The sequence below is a fragment of the Saimiri boliviensis genome, chromosome 17 (genome assembly GCF_048565385.1).
Source record: "Saimiri boliviensis isolate mSaiBol1 chromosome 17, mSaiBol1.pri, whole genome shotgun sequence".
NCBI lineage: Eukaryota > Metazoa > Chordata > Mammalia > Primates > Cebidae > Saimiri > Saimiri boliviensis.
Genome location: NC_133465.1, coordinates 59,066,111 through 59,091,738, shown reverse-complemented (window position 1 = coordinate 59,091,738; position 25,628 = coordinate 59,066,111). Strand labels below are relative to the sequence as shown.

Here is a 25,628-nt window from a genome sequence, read left to right as displayed (position 1 = left end):
AAGCACTTTGGAGGCCAAGGCGGGTGGATCACCTGAGGTCAGAAGTTCAAGACCAGACTGACCAACATGGTGAAACCCCGTCTTTAAAAATAAAAATAAAAATAAATAAAACACAAATGTGGCATAAAAATGGTAACACAGCTTTGTCAAGAGTGTCCAAAGTTTTATGTTGGCAAATTTTAGACAAATTAGATGTACCAAGCCCCTAATCTAAAAGAAAAATAATAGGGCTGGGCGTGGTAGCTCACACCTGTAATCCTAACACTTTGGGAGGCTGAGGTAGGTGGATCACTTGAGGTCAGCTGTTTGAGACCAGCCTGGCCAATATGGCAAAAACCTGTCTCTACTATAAATACAAAAATTAGCTGGGCATGGAGGCAGATGCCTGAAATTCCAGCTACTTGGGAGGCTGAGGCCCAAGAATTGCTTGAACCCAGGAGGAGGAGGTTGCAGTTGGCAGAGATCATGCCACTGCACTCCAGCCTGGGCAACAAAGCAAGACTCTGTCTCAAAAATAAATTAATTAATTAATTAATTAATTAATTAAATGAATGAAAAATAACAGTATTAAGTGATTACTTTGTACTAGGCTATATACTAAGTGTGTCACCTGTATTACCTCAATGTAATACATTGGGCTTCCTAATATCATGCTACAGATGAAGAAACTGAGACTGGGAGATGTTAATTTATCTCCCCATGATTATACAGCTAGTATGTGTTGGAACTGTTATTTCAATCTGCATCTTTAAAGCCACTTTAATGTTTCTGTCCCTGTGTAAAATCCGTAACCACTGAATGGGTTCATCCTGCCTGCTGCACAGATAAAGACCACAGTATTGCAGTAAAGAGTTTAATTGATGTGAGGCCAGCCATGTCACATGGCCACACCACATGGGAGACAGAGTTATTACTCAAATCAGTCTCATAGAAGGATCCCAGGTTAGAGAGTTTTCCAAAGGCAGTTTGGAGGAAGGAAGGGGGTGGCTAAGAAATTGGTGTTTGCTCCTGATTTAGTTAGGTCAGAGGTAAAATTACAGAGGGTTAAAGCTGTCTTCTTTAGCTGAGTCAGTCCTGAGAGGGTGGGCACAGGAGTGGTTTGGTGGGTCCAAGAGGAGCCATCAGTGTCAGACATGCAAAAAAAACTCAAAAGGTATCTCAAAGGCCAATATAAAATTGTGCTGTTATCTGCGGGTGTAAACAGGGAAGTTTCGTATCTTGTGGTCAGTCTATACCTTTGCAGAATCCAGCTCCTCTTCTCCCCCTACCTAGCTTCGTTGTCTCTCATTAGCTTTACAGGGTGGTTGAGTTTTGGAGAAAGCGCTCTTATCATTTAAACCACAACCTAAACATCTTCCAAAGTCAGCTCAGGAATAATCAAAGGCAGCTTGAAAGCTAAAGGTGAGAGGGGTGTGGGCTAGATCAGATCTTCCTCACTGCCGTAATTTTTTTCACTGATACAATTTTTCAAGTCCTCTTGGCTAAGACAGCACCTACTCTTGTGACAGAGGAGTTGGGATGTTTCTTTGGTGCCATATTATTAAACTGTTATGACATTTTATAAATAAATGACACAAATTAATTTTTACCATTCCCTATAAAGCAGCATTAAGGTCTGAATTTGATATTTTGAAATCAGTACATGCTAAGATGTCATCATGCTTGATTTAGTAGCTGAAAATCCTGGTCAGGGGTCTCAGTTTCCCTAATGTGGCTGTTTTATAACTCTGAAAGTCATAAAAAAGGATAAAGCAGATGATTATTGTCTCCAGAAATGCAAACGAATTTTGTTAGAGGAATACAATTGATCATTGCCCATAGATATTGACCAATTTTGCATCAATTAGTAAATTTATTTCAGCATTCCTGATTATGTGTGTGTGTGCATGCTTGCATGTGTGTGTAGAAGTGATTTTTGATTCTCCTTTGAACTAATGGTAACATCTTGCTGACTCTCCCATTATTTAAAGAACTAGGCCGGGCACGGTTGTTCATGCCTGTAATCTTAGCACTTTGGGAGGCCAAGGCAGGCAGATCACCTGAGGTCAGGAGTTTAAGACCAGCCTTGCCAACATGGTGAAACCCTGTCTTAAAAAAAAATCTAAATAAAAATTTTATATATGTTCATTTTGTATTTGTATATGACTCATAATTTGCCAATTAAAAAATTCCTTTTACTCTTCTTTATTTCTTTATTCCATTTCAGCATCTGATGCAGGGGTTGACAAACTTCAGCTCAGGGGCCAAATCCAGCCCCAAAGAGAGTATATAATTTACCTCAAATGTTTCAGAAAATAAAAACTGTGTGTGCATCTGTGTATGTCTGTACAAAGTTTTGAGTAGAAAAGGGTATTACCCAGCCAGGTACAGTGGTTCATGCCTGCAATCCCAGTACTTTGGGAGGCCAAGGCAGGCGGATCATGAGGTCAAGAGACTGAGACCATCCTGGACAACAAGGTGAAACCCTGTCCCTACTAAAAATACAAAAATTAGCCGGGCATGGTGGCGTGCACTTTGAGTCTCAGCTACTTGGGAGGCTGAAGCAGGAAAATCACTTGAACCCGGGAGGCAGAGGTTGCAGGGAGCTGAGACTGTGCCACTGCACTCTAGCCTGATGACAGAGTGAGACTTTGCCTCAAAAAAAAGAAAAGAAAAGAAAAGAGTATTACCCAAGAATTTTCTGTTCCTAGCTGCTAAATCATGATTCATGTGAAAGAATAATTTTTAAATATACAAGGGCTTAGGAAGTACATCACTCCTATACTATTGCTTTAAAAATCTATCTGAATACATGGCGGGGCATGGTGGCTTGCCCCTGTAATCCCATCACTTTGGGAGGCCGAGGCAGGTAAGTTACCCAAGGTCAGGAGTTTGAGACAAGACTGACCAATATGGTAAAACCCTGTCTCTAAAAACAATACAAAAATTAGCTGGAGGTGGTGGTACATGCCTGTAACCCCAGCTACTCTGGAGGCTGAGGCACGAAAATTACATGAACCTGGCAGGAAGAGTCTGCAGTGGGTGCAAAGACTCCAGATTGAGCGATGAAGTGAGATAATGTCTCAAAAAACAAAAAACAAAACAAAAAAACAACAAAAAAACCCTTATCTGAATGGGAACGTAAGATTTAATATTTAAAAAATTGTATGCAGAAAAATAATAGAATTCATAAGTAGACTCAATTATTTTTCATTAAAAACACTAACAAATTAAACAGTTTATTGTCTGAGGAATAAATGGATGTAACCGATGATTCAAATAAATTTAAGATACTTATTTGAGGATCTATTGCACAGATCTAAGCTAATACATTAGAAAATTTAGATGAAATTAGCAATTTCAGTGGAAATATGCATTTCCTTTTTTTTTTTTTTTGAGACCAAGTCTCACTCTGTCACCCAGCCTGAAGTGCAGTGGCATGATCTGGGCTCACTGCAACCCCTGCCTCCCAGGTTCAAGTGATTCCCCTGCCTCAGCCTTCCGAGTAGCTGGGACTATAAGCATGTGCCACCACACCTGACTAATTTTTTTGTATTTTCAGTAGAGATGGGGTTTCACTGTGTTAGTCAGGATGGTCTGAATCTCCTGACCTCATGATCTGCCCCCTTCAGCCTCCTAAAGTGCTGGGATTACAGCCCATGAACCACCGCACCTGGCCGAATTTCCAAAATGTTTTAAGAAGACCACTAGCAATGGAGGAAAAATAGTGTTGTCAATAAATAACCTCTATGATGTGCCAGGCTTAGATACTTTCAAAAGTAGATTCTCTTACTAAAGAGAATACATATAGCTAGCTGTCACTGAAGATTTGTAATCCTCCTTCCATATTATGGAACCATAGCTAGGAAGTGGTTGCACAGCCAAGACTGGCACTTCTCTGGCATCTAGGTAGAGCCACATAGCTATTTCTCATAAAAGAAATGTAGGCTTAAGTGATAACTGTCACTTCATGGTAGGGACTACTAAGAAGGAGGCCTTTTGTTCCTTTGTGCCTTTTCAACGCTTCTATCCTCCAACAGGATGACAATGCCTAGGGCATCCTTTTGAATTACTATGTGAGCAAGAAGTAAATATCAGTGGTATTTGACCTACTGCACATTTTTGAGTCAACTGGCCTATTTGGTCGATCAGTCTATCCTAGGTCATATGCTACATAATGGTACCAGAACAGCTAGAGTTAAAATGTTTCCTTTATTTACATACTTTTCTTCTTTTTCTTAGTTTGTAAAAGAATGACTACAAGCCATTTTAACATTACCAAACAACAGTAAAAATAAAAATAAAAAATTACTTGAAAAATAAAAATCTTCCTAAAAAATAAAGGTCTACACAAAAATAGGTAAAGACAAGCAGTCCTACTTAGAAAACTTATCTGACTAGATAGACTGTCTTTTTAGAAAACGACCCCAAAATATACCAAAAATAATAATTGGGTGACTTGAAAATATTTTGCAATCTAGGAACCAGAAGTATACACACATGATCTTTTCCTTTTTTCTTTTTAATTAAAGTTTCCAATTTAACAAGAGCTATTCCAAGTCAGTCCTCAGGCTGAAGTGTGAATACAGAGAAAGTAAAAAACAGGCCTGACCTCATGGCACAATTTGGACATAGGTTATGTTTATATTTCCTATCCTGTCTTTTCCCTCAACATGTTGGGTGAGTTTGTACCTCTATTCCCTCTTGTCATCAAATGCTTTCATAGTGTTCTCTGGCACTCCAGGGCTGAACCCACGTTAATATTCTATTTTGCAAGTTTATCCTTGTAAGTTTATCCTCCTAAGAAATGTACTCATATTATGATTCCTTTCCTTGAGAACTAGGGTTATAAAACAATTGCAATAAAGTAACATAAACCACATTCTTCTAAGTATGAATAGCATAACATTTATCATGGTTGTTCACAAATCTAGCTAAGTATCAGAATCGTGTGGAACCCCTTTTAAATTTATACATTTTCAGATTTCATACCTTAGAGATCCTTTTTTCACATCTTTGACAGGTTCTGACAGTCAACAATCAACAATAATAAATACACAAACAAAAGCTTCTTGGATGATCCTAATGCCCTTCTAGATGTAGAATCTACTGACATTATGCTCTGTTTTACAGTTGACTATGTAATGGATATCTCCTTCACTATTAAATTTCTTGAAGGCAGGGACTATGTTTTTAAATTTTGGATCCTTTAGTAGAGTTCGTTGTGCATGTCGCAGTAAGAACTCAATGATCATTTGTGGAATTCAATTGAATGATGGCTGAAATTTCTTGCCAGTTACAGGAATATTAATGGACTTTCTTTCCTAGGTAGTAACTAAAAATACTATCTTATGATTTTCATGCTGTTGTGTATATTATAAATATTCCTTCTTTCTTTTTTTCTTTTTTTTTTGAGATGGAGTTTCGTTCTTGTTACTCAGACTAGAATGCAATGGCGTGATCTCGGCTCACCGCAACCTCTACCTCCTGGGTTTAAGCAATTCTCCTGCTTCAGCCTCACAAGTAGCTGGGACTACAGACGTGCACCACCACGCCCAGCTAATTTTTGTATTTTAGTAGAGATGGGGTTTCACCTTGTTGACCAGGGTGGTCTCGACCTCTTGACCTCGTGATCCACCTGCCTCGGCCTTCCAAAGTGCTGGGATTATAGGCGTGAGCCACTGTGCCGGCCATATTATAAATATTCTTATTTGAAGTAACTTCTCTCAAACATATAAAAAGATTAGGCATAAAAGCATCAACTTTTAAAAAACTGAAAGAAAATATAATTTACTTTTTGAGAGCTCTGGGAATTGGTGATTTTTTAAGTTTAGAAAACCTGGATTAAGAAAGATACATATGTACTCCTCACATTATTTCAGCTCATTTCCAGTGCTTTTGGATAGATATTGCTAACAGATGAAGGCACTCTTCTTTATTAAAATGGTACTTTGCTTTAGAATCCTTCTCAATCACGTATTCATACAACCAATAAGAAATTATGTGCTGAGGTAGGTGAATTAAAAATGAGTTGTGTATCTTTGAAATAAAAGAAAAGGTAACCACCAAGTTTAATTTTAAGATGCCATTTCTTTTTTTTTTTGAGACGGAGTTTCGCTCTTGTTGCCCAGGCTGGAGTGCAATGGCGCGATCTCGGCTCACCGCAACCTCCGCCTCCTGGGTTCAGGCAATTTTCCTGCCTCAGCCTCCTGAGTAGCTGGGATTACAGGCACGCGCCACCATGCCCAGCTAATTTTTTGCATTTTTAGTAGAGACGGGGTTTCACCATGTTGACCAGGATGGTCTCGATCTCTTGACCTCGTGATCCACCCGCCTTGGCCTCCCAAAGAAGATGCCGTTTCTTAATTTTTTTGAGTGATTTTTTCTTCCCCCTTCCCCTTTTTTCCTTCCTTTCTTCCTTCCTTCCTCCCTCCCTCCCTCCCTCTCTCCTTCCTTCCTTCCTTCCTTTCTTCCTTCCTTCTCCCTTTCTTGCTTTCTTTCTTTCAGTCTCGCTCTGTTGCCCAGGCTGGAGTACAATGGCACAATCTCGGCTCACTGCAACCTCCACTTCCCAGGATTAAGCAATTCTCCTGCCTCAGTCTCCCGAGTAGCTAGGATTACAGGCGTGTGCCACCACGCCTGGCTAATTTTTTGTATCTTTAGTAGAGACAGGGTTTCATCATGTTAGCCAGGCTGGCTCCTTTTCTCTTTCACACATTTGTAAGTTACGTATCTCTACCTTTTAGTGGTATGTTAAGTGGGATATTACCTTGATGCAATGGTGTCTCTGAGTCCTTTACCAAGGGGCTGGCCTAGACAGGCTCACAAATCAAAGTAAGATGCTGAGGTCACGGTTTATTGAATAAATTTAAAACATACAGCAAGAAGCAAGGGGAAAAGGGCAGAGTAGGCTAATAATGTACTTAGGAAAGGGTACAATTGGTATAGAGGGATTGAATTACTTGAAGCCTAGTCTATAAAATGTTTATATGTCTTCTCTTTTATTATTCTGTATTAATTCTTCTTGCTAACATTGTAGTTGTAAAGACCAGAGTCGCAGATAAACAAAGAAGACTCAGCAGACAGAGGGTGCCTAGAGCCAGCTCATATTTTCTCTGCAAGAAAGACTCAGGGACTGGTCTGCCTGGCTATAGTTGAAACTCACCACTGATACCTTGCTAAGCACCCACAGATTTTATCTCTCTTAAGCAGAGGACACATGAAGGCAAAATGGGTCCTCATGAATATTGGTGCCTTGGGCGTTTCATGAATATTTGGTGCTTACTCATTCCTTCCATACCTTCTTGATTATGCACTCAGTACACATATACTCTACTTACCTTATATCTAACATATCTATGTATCTCTTAATTCTTTCTTTTTTTCATTTTCTAGTCCCTGAATTGAATATTCTTAAATAGTATATCAAATACACATGACAGGTGATTACTCTGGAAATTTTTAACATGCATACCTGATTTTATAATTTCCAAAATTAATAATAACTGTAGCCTCCTCTCAAAAAATGGAATTTACAAACAGAATATGTTCAAACCTGACTTCCTCTTCTTTCATGGTATAGCATCTTAATTTTCTTGGTTATAATCCATCATTTATATGTCAATACTTAGTTTCTCCAAAATTTTATTTAGTTTCCTTGTTCAATATTTCTTCCTACATCTTGCTTCTTCCTTTTGGATTTTATTTCCTTCTTATTGAAGTACATCTGTCAGTAGTTCCTTCAGCCTAAGTCTGTGAATGGTAAACTCTATTGGTCTTTATCTGACAACTTTCTCATTCTTACTTCGACAATTTAGTTGAGAATAGAATTTCCCACAGCCCTTTAAACATTTTATTTTAACCTTTCTTTTTACCAGTGGAATTTCTATTGCCAATTTTGTTTTTGTTTCCTCATAGGTAGGCTCTTGTTGTTGTTGTTGTTGTTATTGTTTGAGACAGGGTCTTACACTGTCACTCAGGCTGGAGTGCAGTGACATGATCACAGCTCACTGTAGCCTTGACTTCCTAGGCTCAAGTGATCCTTCCATTCAGCCTCCTAAGTAACTGGGGTGACAGACATGGGCTGCCAAATCCAGCTAATTTTTTAATTATTAATTTTGGAGACACTATGTTGCTCAGGCTGGTCTTTTTTTTTTTTTTTTTTTTTTTTTTGAGACGGAGTTTCACTCTTGTTACCCAGGCTGGAGTGCAATGGCGCGATCTCGGCTCACCGCAACCTCCGCCTCCTGGGTTCAGGCAATTCTCCTGCCTCAGCCTCCTGAGTAGCTTGGATTACAGGCATGTGCCACCATGCCCAGCTAACTTTTTGTATTTTTAGTAGAGACGGGGTTTCACCATGTTGACCAGGATGGTCTTGATCTCTTGACCTCGTGATCCACCCGCCTCGGCCTCCCAAAGTGCTGGGATTACAGGCGTGAGCCACCGTGCCCGCCTCAGGCTGGTCTTAAACTTCTGGCTCAAGTCATACTCCTGCCTCAGCCTCCCAAAGTATTGGATTACAGGCATGTCGTACTATGCCCAGTTTACAGATATGTTTTCTTTCTTGCTTTTCTCTTAGGAATTGTTTTTCTTGTTTCGGTGCTCTTTAATTTTAACTAGAATGTTCTGATATTGATTTATTTTAAAACATATTCTGCTAAGGACTTACTGCATTCTGGTTCATGTCTATCTTTATATCTGACACATTCTCTGCTGTCTTCTCTTAGAATCATGCCTCTCCTCCATTTTCCTTATTTTCTTTCTTTTTAGAATGCCTATTTCTTACCAGCCAGGCATGGTGGCCCATGCCCATAATCCCAGCACTTTGGGAGGTTGAGGCGGACAGATCATGAGGTCATGAGTTCGAAACCAGCCTAGCCAACATGATAAAATCCTGTCTCTACTAAAAATACAAAATTCTTTAGCCAGGCATGGTGGTGGGTAGTTGTAATCCTAGCTACTCGGGAGGCTGAGGCAGGAGAATCACTTGAAAAGGGAAGGTGGTGGTTGCAGGGAGCTGAGATCAGGCCACTGCATTCCAGCCTGGGTGAAAGAGCGAAACTGCATCTCAAAAAGAACTTCTATTAAATATGTGTTAAGTCTTGTTATTACATTCTTAAGGATATAACTTTACTTTTATACTCTCCATTTTAAAATCCTCTGTATAATTTCCTCAGATTTATTTTGCAGTTTAAAAATTATCTCCTTCACTGTATCTAGTCCATCTATTTAACCCATCTGTTGAGCTTTTTATTTTTAATAGAAATAAGCTCTATGACAGTAGAAAATTTATATATCTTATTCACTATTTTATCTTTAGTACCCAGAACAGTACTAGAAGTCTGCAGATGTTCATAAGTATCAAAATTAATACATCAACAAATTCCTATTTTTTCTCAAATATTTTTATTTTTTACCTTATCTTGTTTTTTCATTTGATTTTTATTTTTCTTTACGGTTCTAATCATTTTATGGATATCTCTTTGATAGTCACATCCAGGTTTTTGTTTTTTTAATTAAAAAAATTTTTTTTTGGTAGAGGCAGGGTCTCACTATGTTGCCCAGGCTGGTTTCAACTCTAGGCCTCAAGTGATCCTCCTGCCTTGGCCCCCATGAAGTGTTGGGATTACAGGTGTGAGTCACTGCACCCAATTGTCAAGTTGTTTTATTAACTCAAGTTATTTGGGCACAGGTTTTTCTATTTGTTGTGTCTTCTCATCTGCCTTGTGATAGATTGCTTCTTTGTGTAGCGTGCAAATTTTCTTGAGAGTGCACCTTTACTGAAGGCTGTTTATTCTGCGGGATTCTTTTGTTTCCTGAGTTGTGTAGATGTCCTCATAAAGGATTTTTATATTTGCTTCTATAGGGCCTGGCTGTTTCTCTGTTTTTAAGTTTAGGATTATCTTCTCTTTTCTTTCTTTCTTTCTTTTTTTTTAAGAAACAGATACGGGGTTTTACTATGTTGGTCAGGCTGATCTCGAACTCCTGACCTCAAGTGATCCACCCGCCTCGGCCTCCCAAAGTGCTGGGATTACAGGTGTGAGCCACCATGCCTGGCCAGGATTATCTTTTCAAACAATAATGTAAAATTGGATTTTTATTGGCAGAGGTTTTCAATATTCACAGGAACCTTTCAATATTCACAGGCTTTCAATATTACTATCACCTCTGCTCATCCTAGACTATTGAGTTAAGAGATAAGCTTCTACATCTTCAAAAAGTGAAAATCTCTTTAGGCTTCTAGTTTATGCAGGAATGTTAGTTCCAGATCCTCTTAAGTAGCTTTAGGACCACATCTTTTAGTTCAAAATGGGGTTAAAACCTCAGCTCCTGGCCCTTACTACTGTGACTGAATTTCTTCTTCAATTCTGGTATCTGAAGCCTTTGCTGTCTCTGTTTTAAACTCAGCTTTATATTTTAAAGTGCTTATACTCTGCATTATTTCTTTTTTTTTTTTTTTCTTTTTTGTTTGAGACAGAGTCTCGCTCTGTCATGAAGCTGGAGTGCAGTAGCATGATCTCGGTTTACTGCAACTTCCACCTCCCTGGTTCAAGCGATCCTCCTGCCTCAGCCTCCTGAGTAGCTGGGACTACAGGCATGTGCCACTACGCCCAACTAATTTTTTATATTTTTAGTGGAGACAGGGTTTCACCATTTTGGCCGGGATGGTCTCGATAAAGTGCTGGGATTACAGGTGTGAGCCACTGTGCCCGACCCATTATTTCTATATATTTGGGGAAGGCAGGAGTCTCATGCCACGGGAAAAAAGGGAAAATGGGAAAAAGATGATTTGATTCCACAGGTCTTGCTAATGAATTTGATCCAACTTACACATGAGACTATCATTAAGAATCACCATATCATTTTTTTATTCTTAGAGTTTTTTGCAATAGTCTTACGGATATTAGCATTAAACTCAATTCAATAAATAATAATGTACTAAATATTTCAGAATATGTAGATTACTAAGATAGCCTCTGCACTCAAGAGGCAAACATTGTATAGTACAGAGATTAAGAAATTTTCATAAATAATCACAATGCAGGAAGTCTAATTGCTATGGAGATACATATAGCTCTTTAGAATAATACATTCCATGTATTATCAAACAAATTACTAAAATTGTTAGAAGAATGAAAAAGGAATCAGAAGGAGGTATTTTCAAGTAATACTAACAAGAAAAACTTCATGGTAGTGGTACTAGTTAAAATGAGACTTCAAGAATGACTAGGATTTCTGAAAATAAAACCTAGGAGGAAGGGGTCAGAAGGGAGGTAGTGGCTTTTCCAAGTAGAAAGAAAAGCATTAGCTTACACAAGGAGCTAGGAGAATGGAGGGCCTCTGATAAGGAACAAGTAATCCAATTTTCCAGGTTAGGATGTTAGAAAAGCAGTATTATTAAAGAGTAAAAATAAGTGTAAAAAAAAATGGGGTTTGGGAGTTGGTACAAGATGGGAAGAAATTAAAGCTAATTTAATTTAAAATTTCTTACTGTCATATTTATCTAAAGAGAAAAGATAATGTTGGGTTAATTTTTAAAGATAAATTTAAGAAACAGGATCACTTACATTTTGGGTTGGGCAAGTTTCTTCTTCTCAATGACCTGATCCTCTGATTGGTTAGTTTTACAGTTTCCAGGAAGGTAAACTGAATCAGCATTTTGATCTCTCAGGCATACAAGTACCATCTAGTGGCAAAGGAAGGAAACCACAAGAATGAAATTATATAGAAAACATTTGCTTGCTTATTTTGAGTTTTATTTATATGATGATTAGCTAATAACAGAGGGCCATGTTCTACCTGAATAGGGAAATAAAGTGTCCTTAATAAAATATTGCCTGGTTATTGGATTAAGAAATTCGAGATCAGATAAATGGATTATGAAAAGCTTATGAAGTATGAACTATTTGAAAATTTTACAAGAACTTAATTTCAAATTATATTTTGGGAATAAAACTTAAAGAAGGATTTACTTGAGTTTAAAGATACAGAGAGAAAAAGAAAATCAATGTAAACAAGAAAGACGCAGAAATGCTGAAGGTACTATTCTTTCGGAATTTTCTCTACTTCTATTTTGCCTAACTCCTTCTTAGCCTTCAAATCTTTAGCTATGACTTCCTCTAAACAATGTTCCTCGACACCCTAGGTCTGTAATATCCTTCTACGGACCACTATTCCCATGATGCTACTGACCATACTTCTTTGTCACCTACTGTTTTATAGCCTCATTACAATGGATAATGCTAAACAGCTGGTGCCATGTCTGTTTCATCCACTGTTCTTCCAAAGCCTTAGATATATAATAGGTACCTGACATATAATAGGTAACTTACAAATATTTACAGAATGAATGGACACATCGAAGAAGAAAGAGAATAACTGTGATGGAAATGTTCAAGGTACAAATATTGAAAGTTAGTATCAGTAAAGTTTAAATAAGAAAACAAAAAGTTTCCTGAAAGTTAATTCGTTGAAAACGCTTTTTTTTTTTTTTTCTTCATTGTACATGGATTCCCTACAGGACATTTATTTGTAATTTCTGGTACTTTACAGTTTTCAGAGTACTTCTCTTTACCTCGGTGAATAAAAAATAATAGTTCATAGCTCACATATCATAGAGATCAAATAAAAAGGTACATATAAAGCATATAGAAGATTATGCAGCATATATTATATGCTCAACAGTTGGATTTTATTATTTCCTATATTTCATCTCATAAATTCCTTAAAGCAGCACAGAGTCAAGGAAGGAAGTTATTTTAGATTTCTGTTTTACAAATAGGAAACCAGTGATTATGGAAACTAACCATGAGTAATATATGATCATGAAGTCACATCAGTTACTATGTTTCTAAATCCACAATATCTAAGTAATAGTTTACTGTCCTTTCTATGGCATCATGTTGCTTGCTTAGAGAGACAGGAGAGAAGTCCAGGAACTACCGCTCATGCCTGTAATCTCAGCATTTTGGGAGGCCGAGGTGGGTGGATCATCTGAGGTCAGGAGTTCAAGACCAGCCTGACCAACATGGAGAAACCTCATCTCTACTAAAAATACAAAATTAGCTGGGCATGGTGGCACATGCCTGTAATCCCAGCTGCTCGGGAGCCTGAGGCAGGAGAATCACTGGAACCCGGGAGGTGGAGGTTGCAGTAAGCCGAGATGGTGCCATTGCACTCCAGCTTGGGCAACAAAAGCAAAACTCTGTCTCAAAAAAAAAAAAAAAAAAAAAAGACAGGAGAGAAGAAAGGAAATTTGGTTGCTAAATAAGCACAGAACTGCAATGTAGAGAAGGAAAATAAATTATAAAAAGTGTACTAGCTTTTCTCTTGCTTCCCTAACAAATTGTCACAGCCTTAGTGATTTAAAACAACACAAATTTATTGTTACAGTTCTGTAGGTTAGAAGTCCAACACAGGCGGGGCACAATGGCTCGTGCCTGTAATCCCAGCACTTTGGGAGGCTGATGCAGGAAAATGGCTTGAGCCCAGGAGTTCAAGACTAGTCTGGGCAATACAGTAAACCCTATTTCTACAGAAAATCAAAAAATTAGCTGGGTGGGTGGCATGTGCCTGTAGTGCCAGCTACTCAGGAGGCTGAGACGGGAGGATCTCTTGAGCCCAGAAGATTGGGGCTGTAGTGAGCTATGATTTTTGTCAGCACTTCAGCCTAGGTGACAGAGTGAGACCCTATCTCAAAAACAGACAAACAAATAGAAGTCCAACACACAGATCTCTCTGGGATAAAGTCAAGGTGTTCCCAGGGCTCTCTGTTCCTTCCTGAAGGATCTACGGGATAATCTGTTTTCTGGCCTTTTCCAAATTCTAGGGGTCATCCACAGACCTTCCTCTGTCTCCACGGCCAGCAGTGGCAGATTGAGTTCTCCCATCACATACTTCTAGTCTCCTCTTTTGTCTCTCTCTTTCACTTTTTAAGGATCTTTGTGATTATATTGCATCCACTGAGAATCAAGGATAATCTCCCTATTTTAAGATCAGCTAATTAGCAACCTTAATTCTATCTCCAATCTTAAATCCATTTCTCCATATAAATTAACATATTCACAGTTTCCAGGGATTAGGACAGTGGGGGTGGGGCTCATTATTCTGTCTATTTCTGGGGAATAGTGGCAAGGGTTAAAAAAAAGGAGGGAGGTAAAGACAGCATTTTCAAATAGAAGTGTTTGAGGTGTAACTTCAGGCCATCCTCACATTAATCTTTGTAGACACTAAAACCTCTGGAGGTTTTTTGCATTGCTAAGCTAGAACCTATCCCACTTCGTACTTGTGCTATTTTATTTTTCAACTTGAATGTAGAAATTTTCATATTTCTGTTAAATTTTATCTTTTAGGTTTTAGCTCAAAGTTCAAATTGTTAAAATAATTTTGTTTCCTGGTTCTGTCTTCAGTCATATTTTCTTTGTGATGTATTTTTTGTTTCACCTGTTGACTTGACCAGAATAATTTCTTCACCTATATAATTTATGAAAAACATGAACAAAAATCAGGGTACAGTTATCCAACTAATTTTGAATTTACCTAATCATAATTAAATCAGGCCCCTATTTTAGTCTCATCCACAAAGATATGAAGGATTGGATTACATGCTTTGCTGAAATTAATTTATATCATGGCTATAAAATTCCATCTTCTCTCAAAGATCAAATAAAGAAGTATAGTGTGACTTGTCTTATTTTAGTCAGTCTGGTTCCAATTGACCACCAAATTCTAACACATTTAAGTATGGACTCTGGAGTTTTACTCTTCTGTTCTACAGTTTTCAATGTATATATACCCTTTTACCATTTTTTAAGCAGGTGATCTATCACCTTTTTCATTTTTTACAGTTTCTCAGAACTCAGAAGCAATAGGTCTTAGGTTACTTGTAAACAGCTGTGGGATGTAATTTGTGCCTGGAAACATGAACTTCTTTGAAACAGATAGGTGTTTTCTTACTGCCTCCTCACCTATCTCAAGTTTCAGTTCACTTTCTATGTGTTTCACCTTTACCTACGTAAAGTCCATTTTCTTTACTGAAGAGGGAAAGAAAAGAAAAATGGAGTCAAGTTTCTCTTTAATGTTTATATTATTCTCTTAGGTAAATTACAAACTTTAGGTTTATACAAATTTATGAAGGTTTATTTCTCTCTGTCTTCTGTTTTAATTATTCACTCTCATTAAACCAATCTTCCCACTTTTCTGTCTTGAAGTTACCAGGTAAAACTCTATTTCTCAACAATTTCTCTATAGCATTTTATAATTTGCACCACAGATTTTAACAGTGGAAGAAATATTATCTTCCTTGTTTGATGCTTTAAATTTTTTTTTTTAAACTCTCAGCACAATTGTTGATTTCTTTACCTTTTTTTTCATTTGGTTCACCTAGAAAGTTGAGAGTTTTTACCAAGTAAGAATACTAGACAATAAATACTTTTTGGCTGGCTAAATCTTAAATATCAAATTTGGTTATACATTCTTCAAATAACAGTCTTCTTTGACTACTTTTTCTGTTTGGAGAAACAGAGTAAAATACTTAAAATTCTTTTTGTTGTAATAAAAATGACAGTAATAGTAATAATAGTAGTAATAACAAAAATCAAACAAACTAAAACTACCTTTAGAGATCATTCTCTTCTCCAACCCCTTCCCATAACTCTCTAATGATTATCAACTAATCATTTTACTGAGCTATTTAATAACTATTTCAGCCACATTTGATATGCTAGTTTGGAATTCTATTTATTGGTAAAGCAGCTTGATTCCCTGTATACTTTGTCAGCCAAGGCGGCATTTCTTTTTCTTTTTTTTTTTTTTTTTTTTTAATTTTACTATCCTAAGCCCCGCCCCCCGGCTGCATTTCTTTATGTGTTTTAACTCATTCTAGACAAATGTGCCAATTTGCAACGCTTTGAAATCATATCTAAACTCTAAATAGATAAACCACATCATTTCTCTTGAAACCTTTTTTTTAGCCTTGCAGAAATGTTAAATGTTTAAAAACAAATACTAGTGTTTAATAATCATAGATTTTTAAAAAGTCATGTAATTTTCAATGTATTATAATCATGTAAATTAATGAACTAACTTGATATTTTAAAAGGTGCTGCAACAGTTTAACAATTTTGCTCTTAATTTTGGCAAAAATAGCATAGGGAATACATTAAATAAAGCTTTGATGTCTAGCAAATTAAAAAGTAACACAAACAGAATTCACTTTTCACCAGCAGTAGAAGGGTATGTTGCAGGTTCATATTTAGGGTAGCAAGCCTTATTCTCTTACTCTACATTAAATACTGTCAAAATTCTGGTTCATTGTTAATTTTGTAGAGCTAGGCAACTTGTTAAATCTCAATCTACAACTCCCATGATTTGTGTATTCCCATCTGATTTATTTGTCTAAGAAATTTATTTATGAGATGTGGGGTTTGGGGTTGCCACCATGACAACCCATCAGTATGGCTTGTTTCTCCTTCCTAGATACAGAAACTCAGAAAGGAACGCCTTCCCTGAACTGCTTACTTAGTTCTGGGACCTGGTAACTATGGAAATTTAGATTGAAATCATATGGCTAAATTGTTTACAAGGCACCAATAGTCTGATAAATAGCCTGTTCAAACAGACAGTAAAATATGTCATGGTCCACACATCAATCGGTAGCAATCCTTTTATTAATAGGTCTTATTTAGTATTCCCTTTGCTAAATTATTCTCACAACTGCATTACCATCTGCATTAGTCTGTTCTCACACAGCCATAAGGACATACCCATGACTAGGTGATTTATAAAGAAAACAGTTTAATTGACTCACAGTTTCACATGGCTAGGGAAGCCTCAGAAAACTTATAATCATGGTGGAAAGCACCTCTTCACAGAGCAGCAGAAGAGAGAATGAGTGCCGAGTGAAGAGAGGAGCCCTTATAAAACCATTCTACCTTGTGAGAACTCACTACCATGAGAACAGCATGGGAAAAACTGTCCCCAGGATTCAACTGTCTCCAACTGGTCCCACCTTTGACATATGGGGATTATTACAATTCAAGATGAGATTTGGCTGGTGACACAGAGTCAAACAATAACATCATTATAATTTTGTCATTCATCCTATAAGAGGAATTTGATATCTTCCCTTTTCATAAGTTGGTAGATTTCGTTGAGTGAGTGGTCACATTTAGTGGGGGGAAATGAAAATATCTGCATATTCTTGCTTATTACATATGTTTTCTCTTTGGTAGCGTTAATAATATTTACTGTATACTATGATGCATAGGACTTGGAAATTTAAATTGGTGTAAGAAAAAGCTTTTGGCTGGGTGAAGTGGCTCATGCCTGTAATCCCAGTACTTTTGGAGGCCAAGGACGGAGAATCACTTGAGCTTAGGAGCTTGAGACTGGCCTGGGCAACATGGCAAAACCCTGTCTCTACAAGAAGATGCAAAAACTAGTCTGCGTGATGGCATGCACCCGTAGTCCCAGCTACTTAGGAGGCTGAGGTGGAAGGATCACTTGGGCCTGGGAGGTAGAGGTTGCAGTGAGCTGTGATCACAACAACCTGGGTGACAGAGCAAAACTTTATCTCAAAGGAAGAAAGAAAGAAAAAGACAAGACAAGAAAAAAATTCTTAACCTCAGACTATTTACAATTTAATTGAAGAGATGGTACATAAATAAAATGATGTGAACAAGATGGTAGTATGTGTGCATTTGGGAGGAGAGTGAGATCATTTTGTCTCGGGTGATGAGATTTTTAGAGAACTGGGTTTTGGTCATGTCATTTTGAAGCAAGAGTTTTAAAAGCATAAGCAGACAGAATGAATGACAGAGAACATTACAAGGATAAGTAATGCAAGAAACAAATGCCTGGAATAGTAGTAGAAATGAGTAGGCTTCTGGAGTTATGGCAGGTTAAGGCTACTAGTGAGAAGTGTTGGGGTAAAAGTATGGTTCAGTAACATTTTAATCAAGTTCATCTTTGACTTTAATTTAAAGACGGGTTTCACCATGTTGGTCAGGCTGGTCTTGAACTCCCGACCTCAGGTGATCTGGCCGCCTTGGCCTCCAAAGTGCTTGGATTAGAGGCGAGAGCTGCCATGCTCGGCCTGACCTATATTTCTTTACTTGGCCCCAAATCCTAGGTCATTGAGAATTTATAACTAAAACGTTCTAAATGTTTCAAAAAAAGAATGTATCATGAACAGTTTTCGTTACATGCTTTCTTTAGTTTACCTCCCTTTCTCCCACCCTCACTGCTAGATGTTTTAAGTCATGGGTTCCCAATCCCCAGGCCATGGACTGCTACTGGGGTCTATGGCCTGATAGGAACCAGGCCACACAGCAGGAGGTGAGCAGAGGGCAAGTGAGTGAAACTTTATCTGTATTTACAACTGCCCCACATGGCTGGTATTATGGCCTAAGCTCCATTTCCTGTCAGATCAGCAATGGCATTAGATTGTCATAGGTGCAAGAACCCTATTGTGAACCGCACATGTGAGGGATCTAGGTTGTGCATGCCTTATGAAAATCTAATGCCTGATGATCTGTCACTGTCTCCCATCACCCCCCAATGGGACTGTCTAGTTGTAAGAAAACAAGCTCAGAGCTCCCACTGAATCTACACTATGGTGAGTTGTATAATTATTTCATTACATATTACAATGTACTAATAATAGAAATAAAGTGCACAGTCAATACAACGTGCTTGAATCATCGCAAAACCATCCACCCTCCCCTGGAAAAACTGTCTTCCATGAAACTGGTCGCTCCCTGGTGACAAAAAGGTTGGGACCACTGTTTTAATCATCAAGGATTCTGACGAACCTCTTTGAATTTTCTATTTAATTTATATTCCAAAAGATAAGTGACACCTAATTATGCCTTGATTCTTTGTTCCTCCTAAGCATTTAGAAAGCAGAGTATATGTCGGGGAGATCTGGTTTCAATTCGAGAAGCAGAAAAAACAAAGACAAGTAAAAAAACAAACAAACAAACAAAAAACAAAACGTGATGTACACAGGATTGACAGAATTAAAAAAAAAAAAAAAAAAAAAAAAAGTCTGTGTGCAAAGGAGTGTGACCATACCGAAATCCGAAGCGGCAACTACGTAATGTTCGTGTGAAGGCGTTGGGCCCCTTGTAGGTCACTTGGAATCATGAAACTTGAAACACCCGATTCTATTTTTAGCACCTAAGTGCAGTATCCAGCCTCTCGCAGAGGAGACGTCACGTGTCTCAGGCCGTTTGGAAAATTCGGGATCTGCCGCGTTCCCGGGCTTGGATGAGGACCCTCCGTGGGGGGGACGTCCCGGGTCGGGGTGTGAGGGCGGAGGAGAGGGCTGGGGAGGGGAGGCGGGAGCCACGGAAAAGGGGCCACCGCACCGCAGCCGCTGCGGCGGGAGGGAGCGGGGCTGGACTCCAAACGCGTTCAGAGCGGCCCATCCGAACGCAGGAGACACGTGGCGAGGGTGCTTCACGGGGGGCGCGACTGGGCGAGGCAGGTGCAGAGAGGGGCCGCCAGCCAGGGTCACCCGCTAGGCGGCGGCAGGTTGACCACGGAGACCCGCGCCCGTGGATTTTGCCCGTACCTCAAGAAAGCGCGTGGCGAGATCCCCGCAAATCCCCGGCGCGGAAGGCCCCGGGGAAGCGCCTCGAGGCCGGGCCCGAGCGGCTCACAGACCCCGGGCCGCCGCGCGCCACCGCTCGCCCCGCCCTCCGGCGCGCTCCTCTTCCCCGCGCGCTGCTTGCCGGCGTGCGTCGGGAGCGCGCCCGTGCGCGGAGCCGCGTTTTTCAGGAGCCCGGCCCTCCAGGGGCGCTCGGCAGGAGGCGAGCGCGACTTCGGTGCCGCGAGCTTCCCTCGGCGGCCGGCGCGCCGTCGGCGCTGCTTCCACCGGGGGCGCGCGGCGGGCGCGCGGCCGCGTCCTCACACGGATCCCAGCTCCGTCACCCGCGCAGCGTCCGCAGACTGAGCGCGTCCGGGCCTGACCGCGCTGCGGTTCGGGCCCTGAGGTGAGGAGGGCGTCGCGGGCGTCGGCGCTTGAGGCCGCGCCCTGGGGCAGCCGTCCCTGAGGGAGTGAGGGGTCGTGGAGGGGGCTGGCGAGCGAGGGGCGGCGGGGAGGGCAGGTGGGGGAGTCCGGCGTCCGAGGTGCGGGGTGAAGCGGGCGCGGCGGCGGGCCGAGGCGGCGGGCCGAGGGACCCAGATCGCCCTCCGCGCCCGGGAAGCGCGGGTTGCCGGCCTCGGGGATGCGGTGGGAGCGCCGCGCGGGATGCGGGCGTGAGGGGTCGGGTCCGCTGGGGCCGGGTCCGGCCGGGGGACATCGCGGCACCGCCTTCGGCTGGACGCTGTGGTTCCACCCTCAGCAGCGTGACGGGGGGAAGAAAAATATTGATGTCCACTTCCGTCTGAGCAGCTGGAGAACGAGCCCGGGCTCTTCCCCGAGGGGTGACGCGCGGGTCTTGACCTTGGGTGTTCAAAGCGGGTTGAGAAGAAAATGTGCAGGTGCCTCCCGCCTGTAATCCCAGCACTTTGGGAGGCCGAGGCGGGGGGATCACGAGGTCGAGAGATCGAGACCAGCCTGGTCAACATGGTGAAACCCCGTCTCTACTAAAAATACAAAAAATTAGCTGGGCATGGTGGCTCGTGCCTGTAATCCCAGCTACTCGGGAGGCTGAGGCAGGAGAATTGCCTGAACCCAGGAGGCGGAGGTTGCGGTGAGCCGAGATCGCGCCATTGCACTCCAGCCTGGGTGACAGGAGCGAAACTCCGTCTCAAAAAAAAAAAAAAAAAAAAAAAAAAAAAAAAAAAAAAAGAAAAAAGAAAAGAAAAGAAAAGAAAAGAAAAGAAGAAAAGAAAAGAAAAGAAAAGAAAAGAAGAAAAGAAAAGAAAAGAAAAGAAAAGAAAAGAAAAGAAAAGAAAAAAAGAAAATGTGCAGGTCTCACGACACAGTTCGGGAGGGAAATTCCCTGATCCTAAAAGGCAAATGGGAGCTCCAGGCACGGAAAGGTTTAAGTGGATCGGAAAGCTGGCAGGCTGGAGACGGTAATAGCGGAAGGAGGGTTCCTCCTGGGCTCCTGAGGCTTCCATTTACGTTTTGGAAATATGTCCAAAGATAAGGAAGATAATAACCACGTTTACTTTCTCCGAGGGCTTTCTGAAGGAATCTTAAGAGGGGAAAAGTGTTTGCTAGACCACAGCTTTGAGCCAGGCTCCGTGGTGGCTCTTTTAATTCTGACAGCAACCCTGTAGGGTTGGAGGGGCTATTCCAGTGGGGCAGATGTGGAGAATGGGCCTCAAAGAGGTTAAGTAACTTATTAAGGTCTCACCTAGTAAAAGGGTAGAGTTGGGATTCCAACCCAGTGATGCCAGACGCTCATTCTGGTGCTTTATCCACTATATTTTGTGTTTGTCCGAAGAGAAGTATTGTATGTGCTTTAGGGAAGACTCCATAGGAGGGAACATTGTTAGGGTAGGTAGGGCTTTGGGTGTATTTGTGTTAAAATCAAACTAAAGAGGTGTTAATCTTTGGACATATGCTGTTTGAATGTATTTCCTTTCAAACAGATTTAGTGTAGGGAAATCTTAGATTCACTATAAGCAAATTTATTAGTACATTACAGGTTTATCCCATGTCTTTCATTTTTGAAAAGACAGGGTCTTGGGATGGAGTGTGGTGGTGCGATCACAGCTCACTGCAGCCTTTAACGTCTCGGCTCAAGGAATCCTCCTGAGTAGCCGGGGCTGCAGGCATGTGCCACTGCGCCCAGCTAGGTTTTTATTTGTTTTTCAGAGACGAGGTCTTGCTGTATTTCCAGGCTGGTTTGTTGCATGCGTTTTACATTCCAGATACTATACTGTATGACGAAAGTACCGATATGAATACAATTTATAATGTCTGTTCTTGAGTTTGGTTGAGAAGCTGATTGTTTAAAAGAATTTTATGATATTGTACTAAGTCGGTCTTTTCTAGTATGTGAATTAGTTGGATTAAAAATAGTTCTAAGGACAAGCTTTAGGAACCTATTATGTATAAGAAAATTTATTGGATGACTTGTCATCTGTGTACCATTGCATTGTTATTTTCTCCTTCAGCAGGAAACACTGTCATAAAATTTAGGTTAAATTATATTGACAACGAGGATTTTTATCTTTTTCATTCATTCATTCATTCATTCTTTCTTTATATATATATATATATTATTTTCTTTATATATATTTTTTGAGACAGGGTCTCATTCTGTCACCCAGGCTGATGTACAGTAGCAGGATCTTGGCTCACTGCAGCCTCGACCTCCCAGGCTCAAGTGATCCCCTCACCTCAGCCTCCCAAGTAGCTGGGACCAGTAGTTGCATGCCCCTACACTTAGCTAATTTGCTGTTGTTGTTGTTGTTGTTGTTTTTGGTAGAGACGGTGTCTCATTATGTTGCCCAGATTGATCTCAAACTCTTGGGCTCAAGCCACCCTCCTGCTGGGATTGCAGACGTGAGCCACTGCACCTGACTGCATTTTCTTTTATTATTGCATCACTTTCAGTAAAATTTAAAGCAATAGAGAAGATGAGATCATTTATAATTTATCTCCTTTTAAGATAAAAGGCATATTTTATAGTGCTTTTATTTTATTGATTGAGAAGCAAATGATGTAGCTAAGCAGGACTTTATTTCATGTGCCTGAGATGTTCCTAGTCTCTCATTCCAAAAAAACCTTTGTTAAAAAGTATAGCTAATACTAGATTGTATTTAAGTTTTTGTAGTGAAATCAGTCTTTTGTTTAGGCTGAAATGGCACATTGTTGAAATGTATAACACTACTTCATGGTGGATTTTTGGAAATTTCTTTTAATTGCTTCAGTTTTCTCAGCAAAGTAGGATTCAAGGTCATAATCTGAGGGTGATCCTACAGATGAAAACTTTGGAGATTTGTGGATTGGGAGAGTGATGGACTAGTGAAATATGTGATTACTAGGAAATTAAACAATTACTTGTAGGTGTGAAAAGTAAAATGGAGGAAAGATATGAGTGCACAAATTAGGGTGTCTAATTTTGCATGCCAGAAACTTCATAATGCATTCCCAGTGCCTGACTTTACCATGTTATCTAGAACATACATCAGCACCCCATGCTCCAGTTCACTTTGCCTTATGCCTCTGCCATATGGCAGGTTTCCCTGTTCTTTACAAAAGTCAGGCCCTTTTGTTTGGGAGTTTAGCTTTCTTTTCTTTCTGCCTGGAAATTCCGTTCTACTCCTTTCCAAGCTCTTTCCCCCATATCACATTATATTAAATTTTATGTCTCTGCAAAGTTAGTGTTAGTGTCTAACTTTTTTTGCCTCATAATGTTGGATGTGTAAATCCTTCAGTAAATGTTAAGTGAATATGCCACTTTTCTCACTTTCTCTCTTCTTCATTTTTAAACCTATAACAGGAGTTGGCAAACTTTTTTTGTAAAGTGCCAGATAGTAAATATTTTAGGTTTTGCACATGGTATGGTCTCAATAACTTTACTGTTGTAGCACAAAAGCAGTCATAGATAATACATAAATGAATGAGCATGGCTGTATTCCAATAACACTGTATTTATAGACACTGAAATTTGAATTTCATGTAATTTTTGCACATCACAAGATATTATTCTTTCTTTTTTCCAACTATTTATAAATGTAGACACAGTGTTAGCTCATGGACTGTGCCCAACATTCTGAGCGTGGGATTTAGACCCCAACCTCATTCATCATAGTTTGTCCTCCTTGATCTTTAACGACTCTCAGGAAGCCTTGATAGAGGAATCTGTGGTAAGATGATATTGGTTATAATATTTCCATTGGTGATAGAGAAGCAAAGATATATAAGGCAGTGTTTTTTTCATCAAAGATCTCATGGTCAAGTTCAAGATGAAAACATAAATAAATAATGGTGACAGGGTATAGTTACTGCAGTTACAGTTATATATTTCATATACAGCAAAAGGTCGGTAATTAAGAGGTCAAGCCAGTTTCCAAAGTCAACCTTCCTCAGGGCTAAACAACGTTTAGAAGCCCCATGTAGACAGACTATCCATTTTCTGTTGTTACATTTGCTTAGGTGGATCAGAAGTAACCTCTCACAGTCATTTGTTGGAGGTAAGGAATGTATTTTCAGCTAGCCTTTCTGGAAATCTTTCAAGGATGCTAAGAAGGTGACTGACCACGTTTCTTATCAGGATGGCTCTAAACATCAGGATGACTCAACTTATTTATTTTATAGGATATAATCTTAACTCTTTCTCTCAGGAATAAACATAGATTTTTTTTTTTAATTAGGTCTATATATGTAAAAATAATTTTAAAATTGTAAGGTTATTTTACCTGCTACATAATAAATGGATTGTTTTATTCCACAGATATTTAATTCCTCATCTGCTGTGCAATGAGTTGTTTTACTAACTAAAAATATTTCAAAGAGATAATGGTATCATTAGATAAGTGATGGAGTTTTTTGGGGGAGCGGGGAAAGGGAGAGGCTCTTCTAAACAAAGCACTGCTTTTAACAAAGGCAATAAGTATAACAGTGTAACTACTGTAGATTTAAAAAAATACTTTATAACTTTCAAATTTCTTATTTTAATTAAAACAAACTCATGCATCCTAAATAATTTTTATCTAACAATTATTTCTAAAGGTTATGTACATTTTTATTACTTTTAGTGATGTGAAGTATGTTCCACAGGACTTGGAATGTAGTGACCAGTACTTTTAAGTGAATTTTAAGTGAATTAAGAAGGGAACTTTTGATATTGAGATTTAGATTATGCAATTCCTGGTCTTTAAGTCAATTAATACATTAGAAAAAGAAGATGGGCTTTAGTGGGCTTTCAATTTTCTTGCAATTTATTGGATTTAGTATAAATTATTTTATTTCAGAAATTATTTATTTAGGAAAGTTAAATTTGATTAAATCTTTAGAGATGTTAGGTGTTTAAAACTCACCTAATTATTATTTAAAGCCCTACAACAAACTTAGCATGTTTCTCAGGTATGCTGTGGAACAATGGAAAATAACTTAAAAAAATTTTTTTTGATCCCTTATTTCTCTTTGTGCCATTTTTCTTTAGCAGCTAAGAATTGGCTTTGCTAAAAAGTTTTAAAAGTATTTCATTGGTAAGATTTTGAGTTGGAACCAGATAAACTCTGCTTTGGTCTTGTATTAACTAGCTGCTGAGTGAACTCCCAGATATTGTCTGTAGGACTGTTCCTACTTAGAGCCAATTAAACTTAAACAGTTAAACTTGGGGTAAGGCAAACAACTTTTTACTACCTTTTTCTTTTATTCTTCCAAAAACCATCACATAAAGCTGTAAAATTTTGGAATTTTGGTATAGAAAGAGGAAATGTATAGCTCCATGCTAAATATGGGGTTTCTTGTGTCCCAAGAAAAGGGTTTGACCTGATAAGTCAAACCCTTCATAGATATCCCCTTTCTGGTCATTCTTCTCTTGTAACTTTGCAGCCTTGTTTTCTGATATACACTTCTGTCAGGAACACCACTTTCATGTCACCTCTGCTGTGCGGATTTCCACCTTTCTTTCAGGAAACCTCATTCTTTAATCCACAAGAGTTGCTCCCATCTCAAGTTACTAACCCTTTATTTTTGGGTGTTCTTCAATATAGAAAAATTCTGCCTTCTCATA

General features: G+C 39.4%; 1 protein-coding gene and 1 long non-coding RNA gene across 3 annotated transcripts in view; one reads left to right on the top strand and one right to left on the bottom strand.

Annotated features, from left to right (window-relative positions):
- Positions 1–19,725, bottom strand: part of LOC141581891 (uncharacterized) — a 33,947-nt gene extending 14,222 nt beyond the window's left edge. The window contains exons 1-2 of the long non-coding RNA XR_012514704.1: positions 19,054–19,725; positions 11,547–11,665 (exon numbers count right to left, since the gene is read on the bottom strand). This is a non-coding gene — a long non-coding RNA (uncharacterized LOC141581891). The remainder of the gene's footprint in view (positions 1–11,546; positions 11,666–19,053) is intronic.
- Positions 19,726–19,888: 163 nt separating this feature from the next.
- The window catches only part of ABCA5 (ATP binding cassette subfamily A member 5), a 108,520-nt gene continuing 102,780 nt past the window's right edge, over positions 19,889–25,628 (top strand). For both annotated transcript variants that reach the window (XM_074388890.1, XM_039475831.2), the window contains exon 1: positions 19,889–19,976. The gene's annotated coding sequence lies outside the window, so the exon portion shown is untranslated. The remainder of the gene's footprint in view (positions 19,977–25,628) is intronic.